Source organism: Sorex araneus, chromosome 2 (assembly GCF_027595985.1).
Source record: "Sorex araneus isolate mSorAra2 chromosome 2, mSorAra2.pri, whole genome shotgun sequence".
NCBI lineage: Eukaryota > Metazoa > Chordata > Mammalia > Eulipotyphla > Soricidae > Sorex > Sorex araneus.
In genome coordinates, this window is record NC_073303.1 from 320,018,171 (window position 1) to 320,033,032 (window position 14,862).

The following is a 14,862-nucleotide window of genomic DNA, read 5'->3' on the forward strand; positions in this document are numbered from 1 at the left end:
CATTGCACTGGGACTGTGAGCCGGGCTATGCAATTTCTGGCAGAATTTTCCCTGGACTTTATACAAAAATCCAAATATAGACTTAACATCTATAATTGTCAGCAATGTGAAACGGTTCCCTTTTAACAGGTCTGACTTGCGGGGGAAACTCCAAATAATAACAGTGAGTTTTTGTTGAAATATTTAAGGTTATTAAAGTAGCAGCCATTTCTCTGGACTGTGAACTAAGCAACAGCCCCACACCGGCCGAGAAGAGGAAATATCCCTCTTTCCCAGTTGTTTCCCATTTTCAGGGAGAAAGGCGGCGTGGGGTCCACCATACTATGAGGTGCTGGAAGTGGAATGAGGGGAGGGAAAAAAAGGGAAAAAAAGAGTTATGTACTTGGAGCAGTAGGGCTACATATCTCTTCATTCTCAGCAATGGAAAACTAATTATCAAATGCTTCCTTGGTAGTAGGGCTGTCTTTCTTGGGGGGAAACTCCAACAACAATAGTGAGTTTTGTGTTGAAATATGGAACATAATCAAGGTAAAGAGAAAATGAAGTGAAATTCATCAGTTATACAGTTGGGGGTGGGGGGGGTGGGAGCGGGGGGGTATACTGGGTTGGAGGAATATGGGCACTGGTGAAGGGATGGGGGTTTGAATATTGTATAACTGAGACATTAACCTGAGAATTTTGTAACTTTCCACATGGTGATTCAATAAATTAAAAAAAAAAATCCTTACTTTATTTTCCTGTTGGCTGCATAGTATTCCAATGTGTAATTGTGCCAGAGTTCTTTATTCATTTGTCTGTTCTTGGGCACTTGGATTATTTCCAGATTCTGGCTACTGTGAATAGTGCTGTATTGGATGTAGAAGTATAGATGACTTTTCTGAAATGTGTTTTTGGGCCACCAGGGTAAAATCCAGGAGCTAATATTGCTGGGTCATATGGAAGGTCAGTTTCTAGTTTTTCATATTATTTTTTCAAAAGGGATGTGCCAATAGGGATTCCCACAACCAATCAATAAGAGTACCTATTTCTCTCATTCATACCAGCATTGGTAATTCTTGCTCTTTTTGATGTGTTCCAGTCTCGGTGGTGTGAGATGATATCTCATTGTTCTTTTGATTTTCATCATCCTAACTATTAGTGATGTAGAACATTTTTTATGTGTCTATTGGCCATTTATATTTATTCTTTGAAAAAATTTCTGTTTATTTTTTTCTATTTTTTTCTTTCTGTTTATGTCTTCTACCCATTTTTAATGGGGTTGTATTATTCTTTCTTATAAAGTACTATCAGTGACTTATGTATCCTTGATATTAGCCTCTTGTTAGATGGGTATTAGGTAAGTGACATTCTTGCCATTTGCAGGTTACCATATAGTTCCTATATGAAAGAAACGGAAGGGAGTGAGATGAGATGAGGAGAAGAAATGAGTAGAAAGGAGAGGAGAGGAGGAGAGGAGAGGACATGATAGGACAGGACAGGACAGGAGAGCCAGGTCGCACCAGCACTCTAGAAACAATTTTAGATGTTGTTCTCGTTATATGACCACTACTACATTATAAATTATAAATGTTATTAAATGATGATACAATATCTATGGTGTAATAGCCATTAATATTTAGTTTACTTATAATAACAGGTTATTTGAATAATCAGTAATTATTTCACTATTTTCTTATTGGTTATACAACTGTGTTTTGTGATGTAGGGGTGAGTCTCCTAGACGTGCCATCTCTTAATTTAATGCAAGGGCCTGAGTATGCAATGCTGCTCAGGTTCGGCAATGCCTGAGATACTCAAGACACCCCATTAGTACTGGGATTCCATGTATGTACCTGGGAAGCCTAGGGGGTCCATAAAATGTGAGAAATAGAATCCCAATTCAGTCTATGATATGCATATGCCCTAAATGTTGCACATTTCTGAGCCTCGCAAATAAAGTTTTCCATATTTCAATTTAAATTAAATAATATTTACAAAGATGGAAATGCATCTGATATTCTTTGAACAGAACTTACATAAATTCTCCAAATTCACAAGGTTTTATCACTATTAAAATATTCTTTAGCTATTAATTTATACATGTATTATTTGAATTAAAGTGGATTTTAGTGATAACTCTTTCAAAAAATTAATGATTATAGAAGATTCATAATTTGTTAATTTTTTTTTGCTTTTTGGGTCATACCTGGGATGCATAGGGGTTATTCCTGACTCATGCACTCAGGAATTACTCTTGGCAGTGCTCAGGCGACTATATGGGATGCTGGGAATTGAACCCGGGTAGGCCGCGTGCAAGGCAAATGCTCTACCCACTGTGCTATTGTTCCAGCCCCTAATTTGTTAAATTAAAAAAAAATTTGTTAAACTGTTTTTTTCTTTAGACATTAGTTTGAGAAAATAGTAGGTAATACACCAAAATACATCTCAAAACATCTTTTTCAGTGAACTATAAAGCAAATACAGAATATTATGCATTTAATATTATAGATTCTTGAATATATTTATTCAAAAGTTGATTAAATATTAGAATCACATTCACAAAAAATACAATAATTTTCTTCACAAAGGACATGCCAATATTTTAATGCTAGTTGTTTCCAGGTTGTCCTTAGTAGGCAGATCTAAGATAAATTTTAAAAGAATGTATTTTATATGAAATACTGTGGATAAAAGCAAACTGACTTACCACAGCAATCAGAATAGAAAAATGTGTATTGTGTTTGATTCTATAAACAGTAAACCTATGCCCTCTGAAAGCATTACCTCTTAGCCTCCAGAAGTAACAAATACTAAAGTCACTCTCAATCTTCATGTTCTGTCTTAGAAAAAAACAAAACACAAGAATTTAGAAACACAGTTATCTTAACTCTTCATCATCTAAAATGTATCATTGGCCAAAAATTTAAAAATTAAGCAAAAATATAGTCAAAAAGGAGAAAGTAGGGCACATGAATCAATTTTTAACAGACTATGTCAGATGTATAGATAATTAAATGTCAAGTTAAAAAACTCCTGTGTTGAACAATAAACATGACCAGAATTATAAAACACTCCATATAGTGAATATATTTCTGCTTATTTCACATCCGACAAAGGATTGATTTAAGACATATAAAGCACATCCAAGAGTTAAGAAAAAAAGAAACAAATATCTTTTCAAAGAATATATTACAAATGTTCAATAAATATATGAAAAAGTTATCTTCATCACTTACATTAGAAAAATGCAAATTAAAACAACAATAAGTCAAACCACTCATGTACATCAAAAAGGAAAAAAGAACAGTGTTTATATGCATTGATAAAATATCATTCATGTATTGTTCTTAAGAATGTTAACTGCTTCACTGTCTATGGAAAAGAGTACTGAGATTTATCAAAACTTAAGAACTGAATTTTCATGTGACCCAGGTACTCCACTCCTTGATATCTATACCAGACCCAACTATAATTTCAAAAAGATATGTGCACTCTCACATGTTCATTGCAGCACTATTTAAATAGTCAGGATAAGGGAGCTATCAAAATGTCTAAAACAGATATGTAGAGCAAGAAACTATTGTATGAAAATACAAGAATAGACGAAGTCATACAACTTTCTTCAGTGTGGATATATCTAAAGAGAATTATGCTGAGTATAGAAAATATGAAATATTAATACAAAATAATCTCCCATATGTGAAATATGCAGTCTCTTGTCTCTGCGCCTAGCTGTCTTCACCCAAGCCCCTCGGAGAGGGGCGGGTTGAGTTTCCCTTCCCGCCCGGAACCAAAGACCTCCTGGACCCAGACTCAGCCATGCTAAAACCATTCTCCACACGTCTGGATGAGCCTCACGCATAAAGGAACCAGCAGAGGAACCCAGGTGTGCCGCACCTGGGGCTGAGATCTTCAAGCCTGTTCAGATCAGGACTGGGCCTTCTCTACCCAGATCCCCCATTTTTCAGTAGCTAGGCAGCCACACCCACAAACTGCCCCTGGTGCCATGTAATCTATTCAATCCCCAAGATCCAGAGACTATAAAACAAAGCTCCCAGAAGTTCTTTCTCTTATAGCCTAGTTCTCCCTCTTGGAGAACCTGGCAAGGTACCAAGAGCATCCAGCCTGCAAAGCAGAGCCTGGCAAGCTCTCCGTGATGTATTCGATATGCTAAATACAGTAACAATGATGGGTCTTATTCCCCTTACCCTGAAAGAGCCTCCAATGTGGCACCACTGGGAAAAACGAGTAAAGTGAGGCTGCTAAAAGCTCAGGGCTTGGACAAATGGAGATGTTACTGGCGCCCGCTCAAGCAGGTCAATGATCAACAGGATGACAATGGCAGTGAGACAGTGATGTGAAATATAAAGAAGTTATAGTAAGACTCTAGTGCTTGGTCAACTGTAATAGGCCTGGAGAATAGACCTACAGAACTAAATATGCCAAGGGGTTGCTGTGGGAGAGTTGTTGGTGATCTTGAGATATTGTCAGGGGACACTGACGGTGGAGATGGGTGAGGTGCTAGAACATCATGTGCCTAAACTCCATTATTCATAAATCATGGTTCCAAAATAAAGATTGAAATTAACAATTACTGATGGATAAATTACAGTTGATTCCTTATATAACTACAGTTGAACTTGGGATAAGTCTTCATTTTAGTAGAAATTAAGTAATCATACTTTATCATGTTATTTCTCATGCTGATGTGAAATAATGTCTATCTAGGTTTAGTGAATCATTTTGGAATATGATATGATTATGGAAAAATGCAAAAAAATGTATTGCTCATTACAGAGTATGTTTTTCAGTGATAGCATATGACTTTAAAGACATTATGTTACTTCCTATTTCTAGTTAGTTTTTAAAGCCAAAATAGCATATTTCAAAGTAATTTAATCTCTTCTTTTCTCCTGCCAAACTTACTATAAACAGAAAAATCAGAATACTTTTGCTTATTTCCTCTACATATTTTTCATTAGCAAGTTTTTCTTGTGAGAAAAAACTATTTTTCTGGAGTGTTGACTGTTTATACTGAGTCAGCATAATTATCCTGAAGTTCCCTCAAATAACCTTTCTTTTTAAAACAGACTTAATGCAACTCATGGGATATGTTCTTATTGAAATGAACAGTGCCACTTAAGACTTCTAAACTTCTATCTTGTTTCTCATACTGATTGAGGGACTCATTGTAGCATGAACTCTCTTCGGTTAGTTCCAATGACCATAAGCACTCAGACTACAGCATTCTGGTGAGAATGATGGATATCAGCTTGAGGTCACCTCATTAAGCAAAGAGCTTGATGATATATATATATACATATATATATGATAGTTAAGATATAAATTTCATTTTTTTAACAGTCCTGGACCTATTTACAGAAGTTTTAGACCTATTTACAGAACTTTTAGACCAGTTATCTATACTATGTTTGTACAAATTAAGAATTTAACTCTTAAACTTTTATTTTTTTACATGATTCCCACAGGAAATCTATCCCTTAAGTTTTGGACAGAATTTAATATCAGTTTTCAAAAATGCACAGTCCTATTTCCAAGATGGTCTAATCAATTATTTTATGCTTTCCTTTTTTGTATTTTTTGTATTATACCTTTTATTAATTCTTCTGCATTACCCAGAAAGTTATTGAATAAATAATTTAAACTTAAAATAATACAAACATATAGTAAGTATGATTCTCAAAGAAACTTAAGATAACATTTCCTTTACTTCACCTAAGTAGCAAAATTAGGTTCAAAGAGATAAAAGATTCTTTAATAAAACAATGTTTTGAGAAATTTAGAAAAAATATTTTTTCCTCTGTGTTCTGTAATGACTAGGAACCCTTACAGAGACCATTCATTCTTTAGAAGGAATCACAAGTAACTTGCTGGGGAAGGAATTGTGATAAATAGATGCAGAAGAGTGAGATTAGCTGCAGAAATACTCCAGTAAATTTTTGGTTATTTGTTTTGTTTCAAAAGAATAACTTTTAAAGCAAACTGGTTTTAATGATTTACGATTATGGAAAATGCAAATGACAGTGTGGTTGGCAAAAAAAGTCATGAAACTTGTAACAACTTTTGTAATGTAGGAATTTGCAGTCACTAAAAATGAACAAAAAGAAATTAAAGATACAGAATGAGACAAGAAAGTGTAGGGAAACAAAAATAGCAAAGTGAGGGCAAGAGAGATAATGTGCAGGGCACTTTTGATGCACATGGGAGACCTAGTCCCTGACACCTCCTATGGTCCCTGAAACCCGACGACAAGCTGTCACAAGACCTAAATGAACCTGTGGCTACTGAGTTTTGTCCAACATCAATTCCTTATCTTACTAATTATTAAAGTATTGTGGTGTTTATATCCTTTTATGTTTCAAATTGTATTCGTGTAAAATATTACTCCAAATTTAACAACCTATATTGAAGTTTTTATAATTAGAAAAAACCCTCAAACTTTGATTTGCATCTAATTTAACTCAGAATCAATATGTAATATTTTTAGAGAAATATTAAAATTTAAAATTTAAATTTAAAAATTTAAGAGAAGCTTGGATGATCTAGTTACTCTTCCTTCATTTCCTTCTTATTTGTCCCCTCCCTCTTATCTGACCCCATCATGGTTTCCTCACAATTTGATTACTCCCCCTTTATTTCTCTGTAATAATTCAAAGATATTATACAGTTATAGTTCTCATACCTCCATCTTCAGTTTTCAGTTTTCAGTTAGAGAACTACTCACCAAATATTGACTATCAGGCTGTATATTTGATTTTGATGTAAACTTTAAATGAATTTGCTATTATGTTTATTCAGTCTAATTATAACTGTGGTTATAGCCATTGTGTTATCTGTGTTAGTTGCAATTTTTAAAAGAATGTTATGAATAATGTTTTATACACACTTATTATTAAACAAAGCATTTATTATAAGCATTTATAAGTGTCAATTATTTATTATAAGCAGTGAATTCATCTCTCTTTTAAAAATCCTTAGTAATGAAAGTTCTGAGTCAAACACATGTGCATGCTCAAAGTCAATGAATAAATCCCAAATTTTATTATGTTATAGCATGTTGGGGTCATGTATGGGTTCATGTAAATGAAATGTAAGATTATCGTGCTGACCATCAGAGTTTCTTGGTGTTAAAACTTTTTTTTTTTTCTTTTTTAAATTTTTTTGTAATTTTCTGGCTCAAATTGGTAGGAACCACCACAGAAACAAGGACCTGTGCATTCTGAAAAGCACCTTTTCTCCCCTCTCCCCAGGCAACATCACTGACCTCTGACCTTTGATTCCAACTCTTCATTATCTAGTGACCTGATGTATTCTGTTTCCCTGCTCCATGCTTGTTTCTGAAATGTAATTGGCTTCATTCAAATCTGTCCATGGATACCTCAGGTCATGTACAGACTAACTGAAATTCCTAATTATAATACCTCTCAATCTTCCCCTACAGTTGCCTAAAATCTCTGTCCTTAGTTATTTCTGCTTTTTGATAGGCTTATGAAGTAGACAAATTGGATTGCCTCTGAGGACCTAAGAAAAAGATTGGAAGATCTAGGCACTCCTTTTTCCTCTCCTTCTTGTCTGGCCCCTCTCCCTCTTTGCTTCTTTCTTTTTTTTTTTAATTTTTATTTTATTGAATCACCGAGAAAAAAAAAAAAGCTTTCAGGTTTAAATCTCAGTCATATAATGATTAACCCCCCCATCCCTTCACCAGTGCACATATTCCACTACCAAGAACCCCAATATACCCCCTCCCACCCACCCCCACCTAAGTAGCTAAGGATCTTCACTTTATTCTCTCTATACTTTGAATACATTAATATATATATATATATATATATTTCAATAGAGAACTCACTATTATTGTCTGGAATTTTCCCCCAACAATCACGCCTGCTGAAAAGGCATCATTTAATAATTTCTTTTCATTGCTGAGAATGAAGACTCTATGAGCTCATGGCTGTGCGGTTTTGGATTTCTGATATTTTAGCTCAGTTCACAGTCTAGATGCATTTTTGTAAGAAGCTGCTCTGGGTGCCAAAATGGGTAAGAAGACCTCTCAGATCATAGTCTTTAGGAGCAGAGGATCCATTTAGCTCGTGGCAGCTCCAGATCTTATCTGTGCGAAGGGCGTGCCAGTAACTTCCCCCCCTCCCATGATCGCCTACGAGCAATGCCACTGCAAAACTCATACCTCTGGGTTGGGAGTCTTAAGAGGTGGCTCTCGTCATGTGGATGTTGTCGCCGCTGCCATTTTCCGTGCAGAAAAACAGGGTGGGGAGGGAAAATCCCTCCCCAGGCGGGGTTGTAACACAGCTCACAGTCTAGATGCATTTCTGTAAGAAGCCACTCTGGGGGCCAAAATGGGTTAGAAGACCTCTCGGATCATAGTCTTTAGGAGCAGAGGGTCCGTTTCGTGCGTGGCAGCTCTGAGTCTTATCTGGGCAGAGGGCGTTCTTTGCTTCTTTCTTATCTGACCCCTTCTTCATGGTTTCCTCACAATTTGGGTCCTCCCCTTTTATTTCTCTGTAATAACTCAAAGGTATGATACAGGTTATAGTTCTCCTACCTCCATTCTCAGTTTTCAGTTAGAGAACTACTCACCAAACATTGACTGACAGACTGTTTTATGCTTTTTTTGTTTGTCCTTTGTCATCTTCACGATTACCCACTGTCACTGTCATCCTGTTGCCCATGGATTTGCTCGAGCAGGCACCAGTAACGTCTCCATTGTGAGATATGTTACTGATTTTGGCATATCGAATACACCACAGGTAGCTTGGCAGGCTCTGCCCTGGGAGGTGGGGCAGATACTCTCGGTAGCTTGCCAGGCTCTCTGAGAGGGGCGGAGGAATTGAACGCGGGTCGGCTGTGTGCAAGGCAAACACCCTACCTGCTGTACTATCACTCCAGCCCCAAGATTACCCATGATCTGCAATATAAGTGAATTATACTTTGTTTGGGGTCAAACTCAGTAGACTTTCTCTTTACTTTGCTCTCAGGGATCATTCCTGGAAATCTCAAGAGATGATATATGGTTTGGTATCAAATCCTGCTCCATCATGTTCAAGGCAGAACCCTAATTGCTGGTACTATCACTCTTGGCCCCTAAATCAAAGACTTTAAAATTTATTTCTGTGGTATATATAGTTACTTGTTTTATGAAGTATCACTTTTCTTATCTATTTATCATTGTTCTCCATATTTTGTTTTTATTGTAATTTGTGTTTCTCTGCTCTGGATTCCACCCTTTCCTATATATGGTAGATATTTTTCAGTGTATGGTTTAATAGTTTACTTTTTAACTCTGTTTTTTGTTAATGTATAGACATATTCTTCATCTATGCAATTTTGTATTTTCTTTAAGAAATCATTCTCATCTTAAAGTCTGTGAAAATATTTTTATTTTATATCTACTGAAGGACACTTTTAACTTAAAAAAGTTGGGTGTTGAGCCACACCCAGTGGTGATAGAGGTTACTCCTGGCTTTGTACTTTGGAATTATTCCTGGCAGGCTCTGGGGTCATATGGGGTGCCATAGATAAAACCTGGGTTGACTGTGTGAAAGCAAGTGCCCTACCCACCCCTTTGTATTACCTCTCCAGTCCCACATTTTTAACTTTTATTTCAACCATTCATATTTTTGTATACATTAAATATAATTCATTTCAATTTTCCAGTCATCTTAAGGCTAGGCAAATAGCCTACATTTATTGTTTGTTCTCTTTTTCATTGATCAGATACTAGGATTTTCCGAGTAGTAATCAATAAATTAATTATTTCGTTTACACATGACAAATTTTCAGAGCAGAGACCAAAGCAGAATTTCAGAAGAATATATAAATGAACAAACCAGTGATTCTTAATCAAGTAGCAACTTTGTATTCTATTAAGGTCAATCATTAAATATTCCATGAAATGGTTTGACTGTATTTGTCAAATTATATAATACATTATATAATCATAATATAATTGTCACTGTCATCCCGTTGCTCATTGATTTGTTCGAGCGGGCACCAGTAATGTCTCTCATTGAAAGAGTTACTGTTACTGTTTTTGGCATATCCAACACACACGGGTAGCTTGCCAGGCTCTGCCTTGCGGGCTCCATACTCTTGGTAGCTTTCCAGGTTCTCCGAGAGGGGTGCAGGAATCGATCTCGGGTTGGTTGCGTGAAAGGCGAATGCCCAACCACTGTGCTATCGCTCCAGCCCATATAATTATATTATAAATTACATAATACATTATATAATCAAATTATATTATACATTACACATTAATGTATGAATATATTATACATTATACATACTATAATCAAATTATATCATGCATTATATATTGTATAATTATTACGTAATTATAAATTATATAATTTATCATATAAATGCTTTGATTGTATTCAATTCTATGAATTGAATGGAGAATTAAAAATCTCAAAGATATATAAATTAATATAATCTTTGTAAATAAAATATGTAACTAATTATGTAAGTTAGTAAAATCTTCATGGATAAAATAACAGTACCTAATTTATTTAAATAATGATATGTTAAAATCTCTCTACTTGGAACTGATATAATATTAATTTGCTTGGACCTTTTAATTCAGGTTGAACTTTCAAAAAATGGTTAAGGAGGGAAATAAGACATTGCATTTTCAAAGTATGTGTGTAGAAATATTGTTGTTATACTCTGTTGGATACTCAACTCTGTATAGCAGGACTGTGGTACCTTGTTTAGTAAGCAAGGGTCCAGAAACCATAGATATAATATGTAATACAGGTATCAGGGCACATGACTTGCATGCATCCCTGGCTCCCAACATTGTTACTCAATTCATATACTTATGAGACGATGAAGGAAAATACATCAGAATGATTTGTGAAGAGTTTATGTGACTAATATTCCAGAAAGAAGAACAAATACATGTGGTTTAGTTCTCATTTCTACACTCTTATTTTTCATTCTTCTAGTCATTTTGCAATGCCAAATGTCGTTTCTGTCAAACCCTCACTCTACATTGTACAACAGCTGCCTTGTATTCCTGGAGTTCCAAAAGGGAGACTAGTATCAAATGTGATTTTTTCCCGGAGAAGCTAAACCAGACATTTTCAAAGATGGTGAGCCTATTTCAACCTCTATGAAAAAAAACAAAAAAAATATGGAGATTTTCCCCAAAAGAATAGATGCACCAGAGAGTTGGAACAGTGAGTAAGGTAAGTCTTGCATGTTGCTGACTAGATATAATTCCAAGAACCACATAGAGGACTCTCAGAGCCAGCAGGGAATGATGGAGTGATCCATAATCATAAGGAGACAAGGGCAAACCCCAAGCACAGCTAAGATTTTCCCCTCCCCACCGCAGAAAACGGTAAGAGTAGAGCTTTCATAAAATTCGATGATTTCATTTATTGGCACCTATTTCCAAAACAAATAAACATAAAAATATAAATGCACACACATGTTCACTGCAGTGCAAGAACCAAGATAAAGTAGCAAACAATCCAAATGTCCAATGGCAGGTCAATTGAAATTGTAATATGAAATGCACACTTTTTTTTATGAGAAAACAAAATACCAGTTTTCTTCAACTTGCATGGAACTAGGGAGTTTTCATCTTAAGTGAAGACATAGGGCAAAGTACAAATACCAGATGATTTCTCTCATATGTGGAATATGCACTGTAGCACTGTTATCCCGTTATTCATCGATTTGCTTAAGTGGGCACCAGTAATGTCTCCAGTGTGAGACTTGTTACTGTTTTTGGCATATTGAATATGCCATGGGTAGCTTGCCAGGCTCTGCCATGTGGGTTGGATACTCTCGGTAGCTTGTCAGGCTCTCTGAGAGGGACGGAGGAATCAAACCTGGGTCAGCCGCATTCATGGCAGGTGCCCTACCCGCTATGCTACGGCTGCAGTCCAACATTTAAATACACATCAAATGTAGTTCTAGCTCTCAGAATCCATACTAACCCATGGCAATTTGGGATGTCCTTATTAAAAACACTGAGCTAAACATGTAGGATCTTTTCAAAGTAAAACGTTAGAGAACTGAAGAAAGTATTTTTTGCGTCCACCTTCTTGGATGCTTTTTCCATGATCTGGTACCAGCCCAAATTGCCCCACTTAGAAGGCGATCTGTTCCCTCCCCTTAGAAAATGATCTCAGGTCAATTTGTAATCAGTTAGCTGGGGCAATTACCCTCAATCATATTTTAAAGGGAATTATTAAGGTTCATTAGATATCTCAAAGGTAAATTTATTAACTAGATGTCTAGTGGAAAACTGATGAAAGGAACAATACAAAACACTGATAAAAAGGAAGATTTGATAAGAATGGGATGAAAAAAAGTTTTTTTTCTTGTCTTTCAATTCAAATCAGAAGGCTTGTTCCTTTTCTCTACAAAATCATAAAACTAAGAAAGCTAGCCAAGAGCAGGTGGGAAATGTGTCACGTATATACAGCACACTCTTACCCTACCCAAGTGCTGCTCTGCCATCTCCATCCCATTCTGTAACTATTCCAGTAACCAGAACAAAGCTTTTAATTTGTTATACTTCCTCAGTGAGAATCACAAGCCAGGTACTTACCAGCTGTTAAAAGAAACCAAAATGTTATTACATAAACACATTTTGTTTTGTTTTGGGGGTCACACCTGACAATACTCAATGGTTACTCCTGGATCTGCACTTAGAAATCACTCCTAGCTGTACCTAAGAGAACTTCATGGGATGCTGGGGATTGACCCCCAGGTCAGCCTTGTGCAAGCAAGTGCCTTAGCCCTGTACTACCTCTCCTCCCTACATCAACACAGTTTAGGAAGGAAAGCTTTACAGAGTCTCCACTACTGATTACTTTACAAGAGCTAATCATAACAGTAGAAACAAGAAAATCATTTTATGAAATTTCACATCACCAATTTACAACAGAAACTGAGTCATAATGCTTATGCTAACAAGTATATTGCACAAATTATCACCTCAGCACATAACTGCAGATGAGTATACCTGGATTTTTACTTAATTCATTACTCAATAAATTTTATAAAATAAAAAGTGACATAGTGCCGCCCCCACACTTCGGACTTGGGCAGGCGGCAGCTGGGGTTGAGGGGCCGCTCCCGGGGCCACATGGCAGACGGGGACTCAGAGATGGACCAGAGGCAGAATGAGGAAATCAAAGCGATGGCAGCAATATATGGCGAGGAATGGTGTCATTGATGACTGTGCCAAAATATTTTGTATTAGAATTGGCGACGATATAGAGGACCCCAAGTGGACACTTTGCTTGCAGGTGATGTTACTTAATGAGTATCCCGGTACTGCTACACCTGTTTATCAACTAAATGCTCCATGGCTCAAAGGGCAAGAATATATGGATTTATCAAATAGCCCTGAGGAAATATACATACAGAATATTGGTGAAAGTATTCTTTACCTGTGGGTGGAGAAAATAAGAGATGTTCTAATACAGAAGTCTCAGGTGACAGAACCAGGCCCAGACATAAAGAAGAAAACAGAAGAGGAAAATGTTGACACTGAAGAAGATGTGATTTTAGCATGTTGAGCAGCAAATCCAGTAAAAGCATTAGATTTTGATATCAGTAAAAATTGCACGGAAATAGAAGAATTACCTGAAGCGATAGCACAGTGGTTGGGCATTTGCCATTTCACATGGCTGACCTGTGTTCGATTCCTCCACCCCTCTCAGAGACCCCGGCAAGCTACCGAGAGTATGGAGCCTGCTCGGCAGAGCCTGGCGAGCTACCCATGCGTATTGGATTTGCCAAAAACAGTAACAATAACTCTTTCAATGAGACACGTTACCGGTGCCCGCTCGAACAAATCGATGAGCAATGGGATGGCAGTGACCTCCGATTGATCATGGTGTTCCTATGACAGACCAAAGAAGTAATTTTCAGGCCCACCTGGTTCCAGTAGTTTGTCCCCAACAGGTGAAAATGGTTCTTGCCAAATTGTATGAGAATAAGAAAATAGCTAGTGCCAGCCACAATATCTATGCGTACAAGATATATTGTGGGGATAAACAGACCTTCCTACAGGACTGGGAGGATGACAGGGAGACAGCAGTTGGTGGGCACCTTCTCCATCTCATGGAGATTTTGAACATGAGAAATATCATGGTGGTGGTCTCACACTGGTACGGGGGGATTCTGCTGAACCCAGATTGCTTTAAACACATCAACAACTGTGCCAGAAACGTACTAGTAGGGAAGAACTACACAAGTTCTCCAGAGGAATCATCTAAGGCTTTGAGAAAGAACAAAAGAGTAAAAAAGATAAGAAAAGGAGTGAATATTAAAACTTAAAGCTATATAAAAGATTAATTTCTCTGTAATTATAAGCAGTGCCAGAGTCATCAAGGAATATGTTGTGCTGAGAAAGGGCCATGATTTCTTAGTCAGCCAATTCATTGTGGACGCCAACTTTATCTTTTCTTCTTGAGTTAGACCATTTGCTAAAAATAGAAAACTTAGGAAATATTGATACGTGTTTCAGGTTGATTCAGAAGAATTAATTTGAACTAGTCACCACTTCATCTAATTTTAGGAAGGTAACAGTTGCTTCAAACAGTACCTGAATTAACCGTTTAGCTGTACTCAGGAAATTTCTGGTTTCTGAAATTCAGTCTACTTAAGAATTTTCATTTCAGGGGCTGGAGTGATAGCACAGCGGGTAGGGCGTTTGCCTTGCACGCAGCGGATCCACGTTCAATTCCCAGCATCCAATATGGTCCCCTGAGCACCGCCAGGAGTAATTCCTGAGTGTAGACAGCCAGGAGTAACCCCTGTGCATCGCTGGGTGTGACCCGAAAAGCAAAAAATAAAAAAAAAGAATTTTCATCTCAG

At 36.8% G+C, this 14,862-nt stretch overlaps 1 pseudogene; it reads left to right on the plus strand.

Moving 5' to 3' along the window:
• The first annotated feature begins 13,123 nt into the window (after window positions 1–13,123).
• LOC101539616 (protein IMPACT-like) lies at window positions 13,124–14,315 on the plus strand (annotated as a pseudogene).
• The last annotated feature ends 547 nt before the right edge of the window (window positions 14,316–14,862 follow it).